Here is a 14,352-nt window from a genome sequence, read left to right as displayed (position 1 = left end):
GATGAGGAAGTTGCATGTCTTAAAATGTTGCATGGACGCCTCATCAACTGTGAAAACCATTCAACGTGATTCTCATAGAGAATGTTACGTTGAATGCTTTTCCACCTGTCGGTACTCAACCCGTCATTCTGGCTCTCTATGAAAACTCTGATAGTGTCATTTTCATCATTAACACTTTGAGGGAAAAAGCCTACCATTACGTCCAGTCTTGGGATATCGTCCGCATTGACTACCGTAAGTTCCGCGCCTTTCCAAGGGATAAGCGTAGGAACCACTGAATTTAGCCAATCCGACGTTTCCCTATCCTGGCAGTTTATCACCAAATGTCCTGTTCGTTGCCAACAGTTCGTAAACTTTGGCTTGAAAGACTCCCTTCTTTGCAGCGTAACCTTCAGCAAAATGGCCTCTTGTAGACTGTACAGTTGTTCGTCTGTCAGCTGGATTTGAGGATAGTTCTTCGGCAGAATACCTACCCTTACCCATTTGGCCACCTCACTGTAGGTCGATTGTTGATTTTCGAGAGCAGTTGGTTGATCTTGTCTGATATTTTCCATCCGGCTGTTGACAGAAATGTGAATCGACTGTCCTTTCTGCTTTTTAGGGATGGGTTTGCTGTCGCTGTTACTACTGCTGTTACTATACCTCTAAAAGTTCGCACCATTGATCCCTTCCAACACACTTCCTGCAACGCAACGATGCCGAATCCGCGGTCCTACAACACATCGGCGAGTATGCGTGTGCTCCGGATGAAGTTGAGAGATTTACAGTACCACGTACCAAGCTTCATATCGCTAGTTCCTTTACATCGCTGTGGTCTTCGCCGATTGTCCCGGTTCGTATTCTCTCGTTGATTATTCGTTGCTTGATTTTTTTACGGCTGGCTTACAGGGCCTGACACCAACCCCCTAGATATCCGGAAGACCATTCCCCCTAAATGTTCGGAGGACCATAGTGCACAGTTCAGCTTAGAGTCCTTCTCTGACACTCGGACGATGATCAGCCGCCCCTGACATGGGGAACAGTCGCTATTGTGAGCCGCTCCTAACATGGAGTACAGACGTTCCAGGTTTGCAGAAGCAAAACCAAACCCCCTCTTCCCTGTCAGCATACGACCAGAGATCTTCCCTAACGTTACTCGTACCCCGGCCAGTACCGTGAGGAGGTAGGGATAGGACTTGCTGGGCAAGAGGCTAAGGACCACACAAAAGAGTCTATTTTATTCCTGCAGGTACGCGAGGTACCAATGATACGCCATGTCCAGCCATTTACCGTACTGTGGAATGATGACTTTGAATTATGCTAATAATGTTTGTTGCGAAATTAAAGTTTTTCAATTTTACAATCAAACCTCCATGCCAAACATTTTCAAATTCTTTTCAAGTGTCAATAAGAAAAAGATCACTTGAATAGCCTAGATTTGTTGGAACGAAACAAATTCGTTACACGCAAAAGTTGATGCGTGGTCGAATGTTGATTCATGTCGGAATCCGAACTGTTCATTGGCACAAACTAAATTTTGATTAATCTGAACCATGATTCTGTTCAAAATAACTTTTGCAAGCTGATGGGGCTACAGTTCTACAGTTTTTTGTCCGGTTTTAAAATTAATACAAATTTATTGATCCAGGAATTTAGTTAATTATACCAACCAGGAATGATAAGCTACTTTCTGGTAGTTTCATGATCCATCATCGCCAAGGGTTTCAATTTTTTTGAATCAAAAAACAAAATGGTATTCACTTCTTCCAAATCAGACCCCTCAAAATTGTCGAAAACCGTCCCTTGATTGATAATGCTTTCGAAATTTTGAGCAAAAACTGTTAGACATGAGTATGAAAATGTTCTACACAGTTCGAACGAAACGTGTAAATTTCTGACACATATAATGCACATAATTGGAGCGTGGTATATAATGGATATTTACATGATATGTCATGTAAACTTCAATTATATGTCATGTAATCCAGCAGAAAATTTACATGATTCCAGACTTAAATTTACATGACGTCATGTTTACATCGCATAAATGAAGTTTACATGACGTGTAATCTTCATTATTTTTAACTGTGTGGTCACGTAAATAACACCGCTCAAACGTCAAATAATGAACTCATTATTACATGACATATAATTGAAGTTTACATGACATATCATGTAAATATCCATTATATACCACGCTCCAATTATGTGCATTATATGTGCCAGAAATTTACACGTTTCGTTCGAACTGTGCATGGCAACGAGTGAATTCGGCACCGCTCAAACGTCAAATTAGTGAACTCGTGCTTCGGTCCATGGTTCTCTAACTCGACTTCAAGATTCAAAGTATCGAGTAAGGGAGAGTTGACTGAAGTTGATTTTTACATAGGATTAACATTTTTCTCTCGGAGCAGCAACTAATTTCTTTCAAATGAAGCATTCAGATCATCTCTGGGAAATTTCTTCATTTTTCCTAGAGCATTTGACAGCTCAAGAATTCCTTCGCCTGTTCACGTGGATTCCTTCAAGAACTCTGGAATTTTGTATTTCTGGGAGGAAACGTGAATTTTCCTTCCAGCAACTCAAGGGGGTCCTTCGAACATTTTTTTATTGATTTCCCAGCATTTCATCCATGTATTACTCCTGTAGTTTTACCATATATTTCATAAACATTTTCTAAAAAAAAACCTATGGAATCTATAAAACTTTATTTTAGTTTTCATAAACATTTCTTAGGAAGTTGCTCAATAAATTTCCATGAAATCTTCAATAGTTCATTGAGGTTTGTACACCAGTTTGTACTACAGATTTTCTTTAATAATCGTTTTGATATCTTGGTTCCTGTTTGGTCTCTTTTCGGCCTCTTTTAGGTACCTTTTAGATCTCTTTTTGGTCTCTGTCACGAGGTCTTAAATTTCTTATATTCTTCTTTCTGGCGTTCTGGCGTCCCCACTGGGACAGAGCCTGCTTCTCAGCCTAGTGTTCTTATGAGCACTTCCACAGTTATTAACTGAAAGCTTACTATGCCAATGACCATTTTTGCATGCGTATATCGGGTTTTTTTTTTTTTTTTTTTTTTTTTTTTTTTTTTTTTTTTTTTTTCTAAGCAATGGGGGGATAATCTGCTCAACAGACTCCGGACCGAGGTCCGGGAGTGTGGGGTTGGGGACCATTTACTACGTACAAGCAGTAAACAGGACTACACCCCCGACCCACTAAACCATTTCCATTGCCGCCAAACCCTTCGTCTCTCCGGGACCACCAAGAAGGCATTGCTTCGGAGAGGGGCTATTGCACATCGCATCCTCCAGGTTAGCTGCGTAGCCATGCAGCAACGAACATCGATGACACGCTTATGGGGGTCCACCAAGGTAGCATGCTGGCGCATTGCCAGCTTCCCGGGTGGTCCTCACCTCCCGTTGTCCGCTGAAGGCGGGCAGGGTCGACCACTAAGCCCGCGCCCAGCTGCACCGCAGGTATCAAGAACTGATACTGCGGGCTTCGCAATTTGACCTACTGAAGGCTCAGGCCCTATCAGCTAGCACCAGCTGGGATTGCTGACGAAGGGGCCTCCACCTGCCCCGAACAACCAGAGGCTCGTATCCACCCAGTAGGCCGGCGCCACGACAGCAGCGCTACCAGGATGTTCTCCCCGCGGCCACTTAATCGCTGTAAGGGTCGATTTCGACCGTAGGGCACCGGTATGACCTACGTTGCCGACTGCGAACCCTTGGACCACCTGATTAGCGTCTGCACTAGTCACTCCTCGAGTCCACACGCCACCTCCTTTGGAGTTCCGAGACGATGTGGGTGATAGCCGATGAAACGGCATTCCAGCCAAACTCGTCTGCACACATCCTCTGGACCAAATTGTCCGGAGTCGTGTCCCGACCGCATGTGGCAAACATGCGGTCACGCATTGTGCGGAAACGCGGGCACACGAACAAAACGTGTTCCGCCGTTTCCTCTAAACCTGCACAAACTGGACATTCGGGAGAACCCGCATGACCGAAACGGTGTAGATATTGTCTAAAGCATCCATGACCCGAAAGGACCTGTGTTAGGTGGAATGTTAGTTCCCCATGGCGCCTATTGACCCAGATATCTAACCTCGGAATCAACCTGTGAGTCCACACTCCCTTGGTGGAACTGTCCCACGCACGCTGCCATTTGACCATGGAGGCCAGTCTGGCAGTCCTGCGTATGCCTCTTGTGCCGCGCATTTCGAAGCACTCTATGTCTTCCATGATAAGGATACCAATAGGCATCATACCGGTGATGACACAAAGTGCATCGTGTGACACGGTACGGTACGCGCTCGCAACCCTCAGGCACATTAGCCTATAAGTACTCTCTAGCTTGCTACGGTAGCTATCGGTACTCAAAGCCGTGCCCCAAGCCGGGCCACCATACCTCAGTATGGACGAGGCGACACTGGCCAGAAGCTTACGCTTGCTGGCGTACACCGCAGAGCTATTGGACATCATCCGGGACAGTGCCACAATAGCTGTGGAGGCTCTCTTGCAGGCATAATCAACATGGCTACCGAAGGTAAGCTTGTCGTCGATCATCACCCCCAAGTGTTTGACGGAGCGCTTCGAAGTGATTGTGCAGTCGCCTACACTGATCACCGCTTGCTGCACCGACTTTCGGTTGTTGACAACAACAGCCTCAGTTTTGTGGTGAGCCAATTCCAGTTTCCTGGAGCTCATCCACTCCTCCACAATTGCGATCGAGTGGGCTGCAGTCAATTCCACTTCTTCGATCGATTCACCGTAGACCTCCAGCGTAATATCGTCGGCAAAGCCAACGATGACCACACCCGCCGGGAATTTTAATCTCAACACCTCGTCGTACATGACATTCCATAACACCGGACCCAGGATGGAACCTTGCGGGACTCCTGAGGTTATGTGAAAGCACTTCCGACCCACCTCTGTGTCATAGACTAATACCCGATTCTGGAAGTAACTTCCGAGAATCTTGTACAGGTACTCGGGTATCCCCAGACGCAGGAGCGCATCGGCAATAGCCGCCCAACTGGCACTATTAAATGCATTCCTTACATCCAGAGTCACTACTGCGCAGTAGCGAATACCCCTCCTCTTACGCTGGAGTGCTATCTCAGCGGTTTTCTTAACCGTCAGAATAGCGTCTACAGTGGACCTCCCTTTCCGGAAGCCAAACTGGTTGCCTGAGAGACCATTTACACTCTCGGTGTACCTCGACAGTCTGTTGAGGATGATCTTCTCGAGCACTTTCCCCACCGTGTCAATCAAGCATATTGGTCTATACGCCGACGGGTCACCGGGTGGTTTCCCCGCCTTTGGCAATAGTACCAGGCTCTGCCTCTTCCACGCATCTGGAAATACTCCCTCGTCCAGGCATATCTGCATAGCAGATCTGAACATACCGGGAGCCTCCAAGATTGCGACTTTGAGGGCCAGGTTTGGAACTCCGTCCGGACCTGGTGCCTTCCCCATGCTTAGGGATTTTGCAATCCCTACAAGTTCCTCATCAGTTACTCTATCCTCATCACCAGCCCCAATCCCCGGCTGTCCTACAAAAGGAGGCCATGGGCTAGGGTTGTGGCGCGGGAAGAGCCCCTCGATGATCCCCTCCAGCATCTGTGGAGACTGCTCCGTAGGAGCAATTGCACCTCTTGTCTTCGCCATTACGATCCTGTAGGCATCACCCCACGGGTTCGCGTTGGCACTCTGACAGAGTCCCTCGAAGCAGGCCTTTTTGCTTGCCCTTATCTCAGACTTCAGCGCGACTTTGGCAGCGGTGAACACCGCCCGTCGTTCTTCACGCTCCTGCTCGGTACGTGCTCGCTGCATCCGTCTCCTGGCCCGTAGGCAGGCACGGCGCAGGTTCGCAATAGCTTGAGTCCACCAGTATGTCGGTGGTCTCCCATTCCTAGGGTGGACTTTTCTAGGCATGGTCGCATCGCATGCACGCGTAAGCACCGCTACCAGTTCGTCCCCGCTTAGTCCGAGTAGGTTACGCTCACGGCGGAGCGCCTCCCTAAGTACTTCATCATTGAAGTACGATGTCTTCCACCTACGAGGGCTTGGCCTTGACCTAGCCGCTTCCTCAACCCGCTGCCTGCTGTTGTTGTAGTCGATACTGTAGCGAACCGCCAGGTGGTCGCTGTGAGTGTAGGCATCGTCTACCCTCCAGTTCGAACTACTCGTTAGGCCAGGACTACAAAAAGTAACGTCGATAATCGACTCCGCTCCGTTACGGCTGAAGGTACTTTTGGCACCAACATTAGCCAGATCGACATCTAGCACGGCCAGTGCCTCTAGCAGGATTTGACCTCGCTGGTTCGTGTTACGGCTTCCCCATTCCACGGCCCAGGCATTGAAGTCACCCGCTATTACAACTGGCCTTCGCCCTGTCAGCGCGGTCGTCATACAGTCCAGCATCTGCGTGAACCGCTCGGTCGACCAACTCGGAGGCGCATAGCAGCTACAGAAGAGGACCCCGTTTACCTTGGCGATCACGAAGCCCTCGAAGGTAGTAGACACCAACTGCTGGACAGGGTATTTACCCGTTGTCCATATCGCCGCCATTTTTCCGGATCCATCCACGACCCAGTTGCCGTTGCCGGCGGGTACTCGGTATGGGTCCGATATGATGGCGATGTCCGTCCCCCACTCAGCAACTGACTGGTACAGCAGTTGCTGAGCTGCGTCACAGTGGTTCAGGTTCAGCTGCGTTACCTGCACTGTGATTTTTCGTTGATGGCTCGTTTGAAGGTCGGGCACCTTGAGCCTCCCGTTGGGTGATTGTTGTTCACGGACTTGCCGGAACAAATCAAGCACTTGGGAGGGTTCTTGCAGCCTAGTGCCTTATGACCTTCCTCACCACAACGCCTGCACAACTTAGTCCTATCAGGGCCTTTACAGCCCCAGGACTTGTGTCCAGGTTCCCTGCACCTAAAGCAGATCACTGGTTGCTCATGTATGTTCAGTGAACATACTGACCAACCAACCTTGATCTTACCTACCTTAGCGGACTTATTTGCGTCTGCCACAGGTAGGTGTACTAAGGCCACCTGAGTACCTGCCGGACCTTTCCGTAGCTGAACGGCGGTGGTGGGCACCTGCACTTCGCACTGTTGCCGCAGTGCCGTGACGAGCTCTTCTGCGTTAGTGATCTCATCAAGGTTCATCACCTTCAGAGTCACTGACTGCGTCAGAGCCCTCACTTCAACACCAGCGCCAAGGACCTCTTCCGCCAAACTTTTATAGGCGGCGCCCTTGCGCTCCTTGTCGCGCTTAAGCTCGAGGATCATTTCACCTGTACGAGTGCGTCTGACACTGCGTACGTCGGCTCCTAGATCCGCAAGCTTCGCGTCACTGCGCATCGCCTTCAGGACTTCCGAGTACTTGGACTCTTCCGTCTTGATGATGATCGCGTCACCCTTTTCGCGCTTGGCACCTACCCTCCTACCTTTCTTAGGTCTGGTATCCCTGCGCTCCTGTTTCTCCTGTTTCTTCTTCTTCTTCTTCCTCACTACGGTTGTCCAGGGGGCGTCCCCCCCCTGCTCCGCCCTGACCTGTGGTGATGGAGGACCTCTCAAAGGTCGCAACCCCCTGTTCCCATCACTCCGTGAGGGGCCAGCCTTTTCGGGCCCACCCTTCTCGGCTTTCCGGGACGCCTGGCTGGGGTCCGATTTTCCGGCACTTCTGCCGGTTTTCGGGGTCAGTATCCGCCTGGCCTTACGAGCGCCGCCGGGTAGCTCCTCCCCTGACGGCTGCCTCGCGCGCTTCTGCGATTGCTTGCTGTAAGCATTCGCTTCCACGCTTTTGGGGCTGCCCGCGAAAACGAAGGGTTCCGTCTGGGTAGACTTCGGCACCTTCAGTTCCACGGGTTCTGCCGCAGCCACAGTCACCATGGGTTCAGCATGGTTCTGCTTGGCCGCCAACATTGACTTACGAAGTCTAAGCAAGGCCTGCTTGAGGTCCTTGCTGATGTTAGACTTCGAGGACGCAAAGTCAATTATGGAGTCGAGCTGCTGTGCAGCCACTTCCATCGCAGAGAGCCCATCTCTACTTTTATTGATGGCCCTCATCAACCACGCTCCATCCATAACTTCACCCGATGCGTTAGCCGGGGATGAAATATGGGTTCCAGCACTGGCACTACGTGCACTGCTGCCTCCTCCTGCTTCTACTCTCCTCAACGGAGATCTAGCTAGCCCACTTCTTGCGAAGGGGTTCGCTTCCCTACTACTGCTACTACCTGCACTACCACTACTAATTTGATTGTTGTTTGAATTTGTACTCATTTTGGATCCCACGAGTAGCACGGGAAAAGAGGTCAACCACGCCAGAGCCCTGCATTAACGCGGTAAGGGACAAATACTGTGAGGGGTGCCCAGGTGCCCCACAGGCTCCGTTAATGGCCGAACATCTTTTTCACCCCTTCGACCATTCATTCCTCAGCACGGTTTTTCGCATCACACCTTGAATTGGGGTTACCCCGTTTGGTGGACTCTTACCACCGGAACGGGTTGTCCGTAGTTCTATTCTGGACGCCGGAACTACACGGCCAATGCGTATATCGTGTGGCAGGTACGAAGATACTCTATGCCCTGGGGAGTCGAGAAAATTTCCAACCCGAAAAGATCCTCGACTGGTGGGATTCGAACCCACGACCCTTATATTTTCTTATTTAAGGCAAAAAAAAGGCCGTCATTGAAAACAAAAACCTAGTTTTAAGAAAATCTACTTTGAAGTTTTTTGTCAAAAAACAAGCCAGTCTTCTAAGAATTATGTTTTTTTTTCTGTTGAGCAGAAAAATCAACTATAAATATCGTTAGAACGTTTGGAAACAGTAAAATTTCCTCAACTTAACTCAACTCAAAAACGACCAAAATGTCACTTACACCCCTTTGCGTTTGAGCCCGTCAAATATAGTAACTTTCAATTTTCAGTCCAGAGCTAAACTTTTTCTTAGCTTCACAGTGCACAAAATATTTGCCAACATTTGTCCTACCCATGGTTTCGAACGTGAACGCGCCTTTGATTTTAGAATTATAACTGTTATATTTCATCAGAACCAATTGCCCTGAGAAAAACTTCTAGGTTTGTGGGGGTAAACACAGCAAAAACATTAAATGCTGATGAACATGAAACGAAATGTTGAACAATTGGTAAATTCGTTATTAAAGCCTGATTTGCTGCTGAACAGGAATCGTTAAAGAAATTTCTCGCCGATTCCTTGCAGAAATTTTCTACAGCGACTCCCATTTGAACTGACAGTTCTTTTCAACTGCGTACTTCGATCAGAAAAAAGCTCATTCTTGATCGATTCCTTGCAGAAATTTCCCATGCATCAAGATAGGCCGATAAATTACTTGTCAGCAGCGAATCAGGCTTAAGTCTACAAAGTCTGTGTGACCGCTTTTAAATGAAACTATTATTCATTCTACGATTGACTCGATCCCGTCGTATAAACGAGGGTAAAACTATTTTTAACACTCAACTTTTTCACAAAAAATTCCACGATTACCTAAAACGACCGACGTAAATTATTGTTTCATAGATCAAACTGAAATTTAGCAGAATCAGCATAAGCCCAGAAAATATAAATGCACATCAAAAAGTCTGATTTCCGTCTATCCGTAATCAAATTTTGAAATTCACTTTTCACTAGCCACCCTGATATCGGTTTTTTTTATCGAAAAATATACGTTTTATTCCATTGTCTGGTCTCGTCTACTTGTCTCATCTACTAGTACATTACAACCAATGGTACCGGAACCCTAATCATTATTAAACAGAGATCTAGTAATAGATAAGATCTATAATAATCCATCTCCATGACTCAAGCCTAAAACATTTATGAAATCTATATTGGCCGATATAATAAAAATTACGTGCCCATTATTGTAACTTTTTGAGATGTATCCCTTACGCTAACTACATTCTAAATTAATAGAGGTGTTTATTTCACATCAACAATTTCATATCATCTCCGATGAATTAATTTTCATTGACAATTCAAGCTTCCGTTGCCACAAGTACAGCTAAGAATTATTCATCGAACCTGTTTGGTTCATGTAGCTGTAATTCAACTAATGGAAATCAAATCTGTCGCGCCGTCTATGAATCGATTGCCCGCACTTCACACTGTCCACTAGGCAATTTGTGCCTATATCCATCCAAGTGCTCCATATTCTTGTCTCTTCTGTAACACGCTTCCTAAAGCAGCAAAGTTGGCCTACTTAGCATATAACCCTTTAGTCTGCTGACTTCTCCACAGAAACAAAAAAAAAAACTACTCATCATTGGAAAATGATTGGCATCCGATTTTGACCTCCTTTGTCGAAAAGAAAGACAAACAAAATATCCACACTCATGCCCATTCTATTAACTTTCGGTTTCCGCTGCAGCGATATGGAAGACGGGTTCAACTACTGTTTGATGACTTCCGAGAAATATCATAATACTCTTGATCGCACCTATTACGAATGACTTCAAGAAGCCTCTAGTTCACATATATTTGAGTTTATTTGATTTCAAAAGTATGCACAACACTTATCTTTGAAAGCACAGGGAATTAAACCGCAAGTTTAATATATCAACATATGGTGCTTAAGAGGATTTTTTGATGTTCTACTGATCTACTTAATCAAGTAGAACAACAATCATGTAGACCCATAGCAATTTTCCTCAAAACAATACGGTATCTATAATTTCCAACATATGTATCGCATTGTTTTGCGTCACCGGTCACGAATCCATCGCAGGGAGATATACCCATAAGTAAAAAGCACGATTTACCGTTATCAAATACCTGATACACAAATGCTCTGCCGCCAGGTCAATTCGAATGCGTTGAGTGATTTAATTGAATTACTTTCATTTACTGACACAATCATGCACTCCACCAGCTGATCTTATGTCAATTCAATTAACTGAACTTATAAATCATTTCTCAAAATTATAGCACATTATCGGCATCAATCATGCACCTGAAGAACGCCTTCTAAAACCGATTATCACTGGTTTCTTGAGCTGCAACTAACAACTTGACTTTGTGTCTATCTCTATTCAACATGTAGCACCCAAGTTGACGCGTCACATGATTTTCAAATTTACCTTTTATCGTGTGTCGCTACTCTTCATCAATTAAACATTTAACGTGGTTCAGCACTATTTGACTACTAACTGAATGCAGATCCCTCGGGATGATCACCCAATGGGGAAGAAACCTGTACGTGTGGAAGATGCTGTGAGCGAAGCAGTCGGACCACTTTCTCCGTATGGGAGCACACATTGAGCAAGTCATGCGATCCTATGTCCGTTTTTTCGGTTTGGGTGCATCTTCAGAAAATGGTTTGGTCTTCTAAGTCCAGGTGAAATTGCACGCAGATTTGGATTTGAATTGTTTTATGTTGTGTTATATCCTATTTTGGTCAATAAAATATTTTGTGGGAATTGAGTAATTAGCTCCAAATTAATTTAATTGTTTTATAACTTTTTATAAGTATGCAAATTATGTGTTTATTGCCCCTGGTACGTATGGGGTTAAACTAGGGATGTCTGGAAATTCTCCATGGGTCAGTATTCAGGTTTACAATATCCATATGGAGCACTTTTTGCTTCTGTTTGATAGGTGCCTGAAAGAATTGGAGAAAGTTGAATGGGTGTCTGAAAGGAAGAAAGAATGGACAATTAAACTGAAGAACAGTCGTGCTATCGAACATGATCGCACAGTGCACACCCAAGGTGGTTTTCAAACGTCGAAAATCTTAGTATGGAAGGAAAAGTGTAATGCAATTAGGGACAAAACTTAATGAATCCGAACTTTTTAGAATTTTGGACTTGTATTAAAAACGACGTGCACTTGATTTGTGCAGACTAAATTCGCATTTATTTGGAATATTTTGTGCATTCAATTTTACCATGGCACCATTTGTATAGTAAAAATTACTATATCATGGTTAAAAACTTGCAGCAGACCAGAATCGAACCGAGGATCTGGCGATTGCCAAGCGCGAACGCTAGCCGCTCGGCTATCGACGCGGTTGGATTGAGTGGGAACAAAACGCAAATAAAAAGCGTTCATGATAGCTCAATCGTGGTTGGAATAATAAATTTAAAAACACGTTCATGGTTCTCATTACTGCAACGCTTGTTTCAGTGTAGTGTAATAGTGTATGTCAGCGAGGCTCTACTTACAGTTGGTTGTTGTCGATTCGTTCTCACCTCTTCTATTAAGGTCTCCACGCAAACTGCCGTGAATACCAACGCACGATCAATCTTGCACCAGTCGATTTCCTCAGAATGAGGACGTGTCGGTGTTTGTTTGACGTCATTTGAGCTTTCAGTCAACATCAGTCCAACAAGAAAGTGAATACTCGGCAGCATTTCTGTTTATGTCTGCTTTCTCACAGCAAACAAAGAAAATTTTGTCAACATTACTCTACTACAGGCAATGAGCCTATGACGGATTTCACGCCAACTCGACACGCGATTGGCAGCACCCCTTCAGAATTCAATGAAACTTTCTGGATGTCAAAAGTATGTGAAACTAAGATACTTTGCATATTTTGTATTTTCAAAATCGATCTAGACTAACATTTGAAAAGGGTCAAAGTTTTGTTTTACTTTTTTTATAAACCCGTATAACTCGACAACGGTAAGACCTACAAAAAAGTGTTGTATGGGGGACTGTCGTGAAATTTCCTGAAGTTTTAGAAAAAAATATTGAAAAAATAAAAAAAAACATTTTTTACACTGAAAAAACAATGATTCAAAACTTTAAAGTCGATTTAAAAAAACGGCCATTTCAGATTTTGATCATCCTTAAGCAAAAAGTTTCGTAATTAAATTTACTAAAAGTCGTCCATACATTGCAAATTGGGCATATTTTAGGGAAAAAAGTTTTTCTAACAACAATTTTTTTAAGTCCATTTTTTTTTTTTTTTTTTATTTCGCTTTAAATAGTCTAGTATGCTCATATCTTGAAGTGATAAATGAGTTTTAATCACAAAATAGATTATATTTGTTTTATTGGGAGTAGTTAAAAGAAATAAAACGGAATTATACAGAGTTTTTTTTTTAATTAAATACAACTGATCTCGCAACAAACCGCTTATGTGAAAATGAACTCCGTCTAACAATCCGATGGGTTTTAATGGTTGGAAAGATATCACAATAATATTTTATTTCTTATTTGGTCAAAGCCAATCTTAACAGGTGTCTGGAAAGGGTCAATATTATGCTTATAAGAAAAAGTCGTGGTTACACATACATTGTGAATTCCTGTGCTATCGAGAAGCCTACAATGTTTAGGCCTCAACATAGTAAACAAAGTAAAACCAATTTCTACATTTTGGCATCTTTCTTCAAAAATCATGTACGCCTCTTTAAGAGACATCATCAATAGACGCTTTTGAACTTGTTCTTTACTACAATTTCGGTACTCAGAAACGAAGTCATTGGCTCCTGGCATAGGCCTACTAATATCATCACTATCAAAGAAATCAATAACAACCTGTTTATCTGTTTCACTAATTCCATGCCCACTTCGAGCCCTTGTGGTACATAGAATGCCCTTTTCATTCACAAGTTGTTTCACTTGTCTTACCATGTAAATTGGTGCCTCGAACTCCTCGACAATTTTGTTGATCGACCACGACTTAGGAAGAACCGATAATATTTTCAACTGATCATTTCTGTCAATACCAGGTGAGTTGAATTTTTCTTTCAACTGATTGATGATTTCTTCGAATGCCTCCACCTTGTCGACGTCCATTGCATCCATGCCTAGTATGTCATGACGTATAGCTTTGGTGATCTCCACTGACTTTTTAATTCGATAGTCCAAGCTCCTCATGTTTCTCGACGATATTGGGGATAAATTCAAAGTTTCAATAATACTGTTGAATTTTTCCACGTTGCCTACAACGGGCCTAGTAATTCATCCGCTGATGGGACGAATGGCAAAGATGAACAGGACGGGACTGTTTCTGAAATATACAATAATGTCGAATTAATATATTGATATGGGTTCTATGTAAACAATCATTGTCGTTAAATGTGCTGCAAAGTAAATTTATCTTACCTAGCATTTCATTGGAGGCCTGACCGCTTGTTGGTGGTTGTGGATTTTGATTCACTTCGCCTCTACCCGAACGTCGTTTTTTCTTAGGCGGACTTCTGTGGAGCCTGATCACTAAGCGACATGACTCACAAATATGCATAGTTTCATCAAGCTGATGACTTTATCCCATAGCACGTATGTGTTCGATCATTGTTGGTGACAAGTTTCGCAACTGGCTACGCCTGCACTTAGGATTGTTTATACCGGCGCAACATCTCGAGTTTTATTGACATCAAGCTTAAATAG

At 44.5% G+C, this 14,352-nt stretch overlaps 1 protein-coding gene across 1 annotated transcript in view; it reads right to left on the bottom strand.

Moving 5' to 3' along the window:
* Window positions 1-11,199, bottom strand: part of LOC110676379 — a 65,892-nt gene extending 54,693 nt beyond the window's left edge. Inside the window, exon 1 of the mRNA XM_021844032.1 lies at window positions 11,097-11,199. The gene's annotated coding sequence lies outside the window, so the exon portion shown is untranslated. The remainder of the gene's footprint in view (window positions 1-11,096) is intronic.
* Window positions 11,200-14,352: the final 3,153 nt, after the last annotated feature.

The sequence above is a fragment of the Aedes aegypti genome, chromosome 2, assembly GCF_002204515.2.
Source record: "Aedes aegypti strain LVP_AGWG chromosome 2, AaegL5.0 Primary Assembly, whole genome shotgun sequence".
In the NCBI taxonomy this organism is placed as follows: domain Eukaryota; kingdom Metazoa; phylum Arthropoda; class Insecta; order Diptera; family Culicidae; genus Aedes; species Aedes aegypti.
This window is presented reverse-complemented; position numbering and strand designations above follow the sequence as displayed.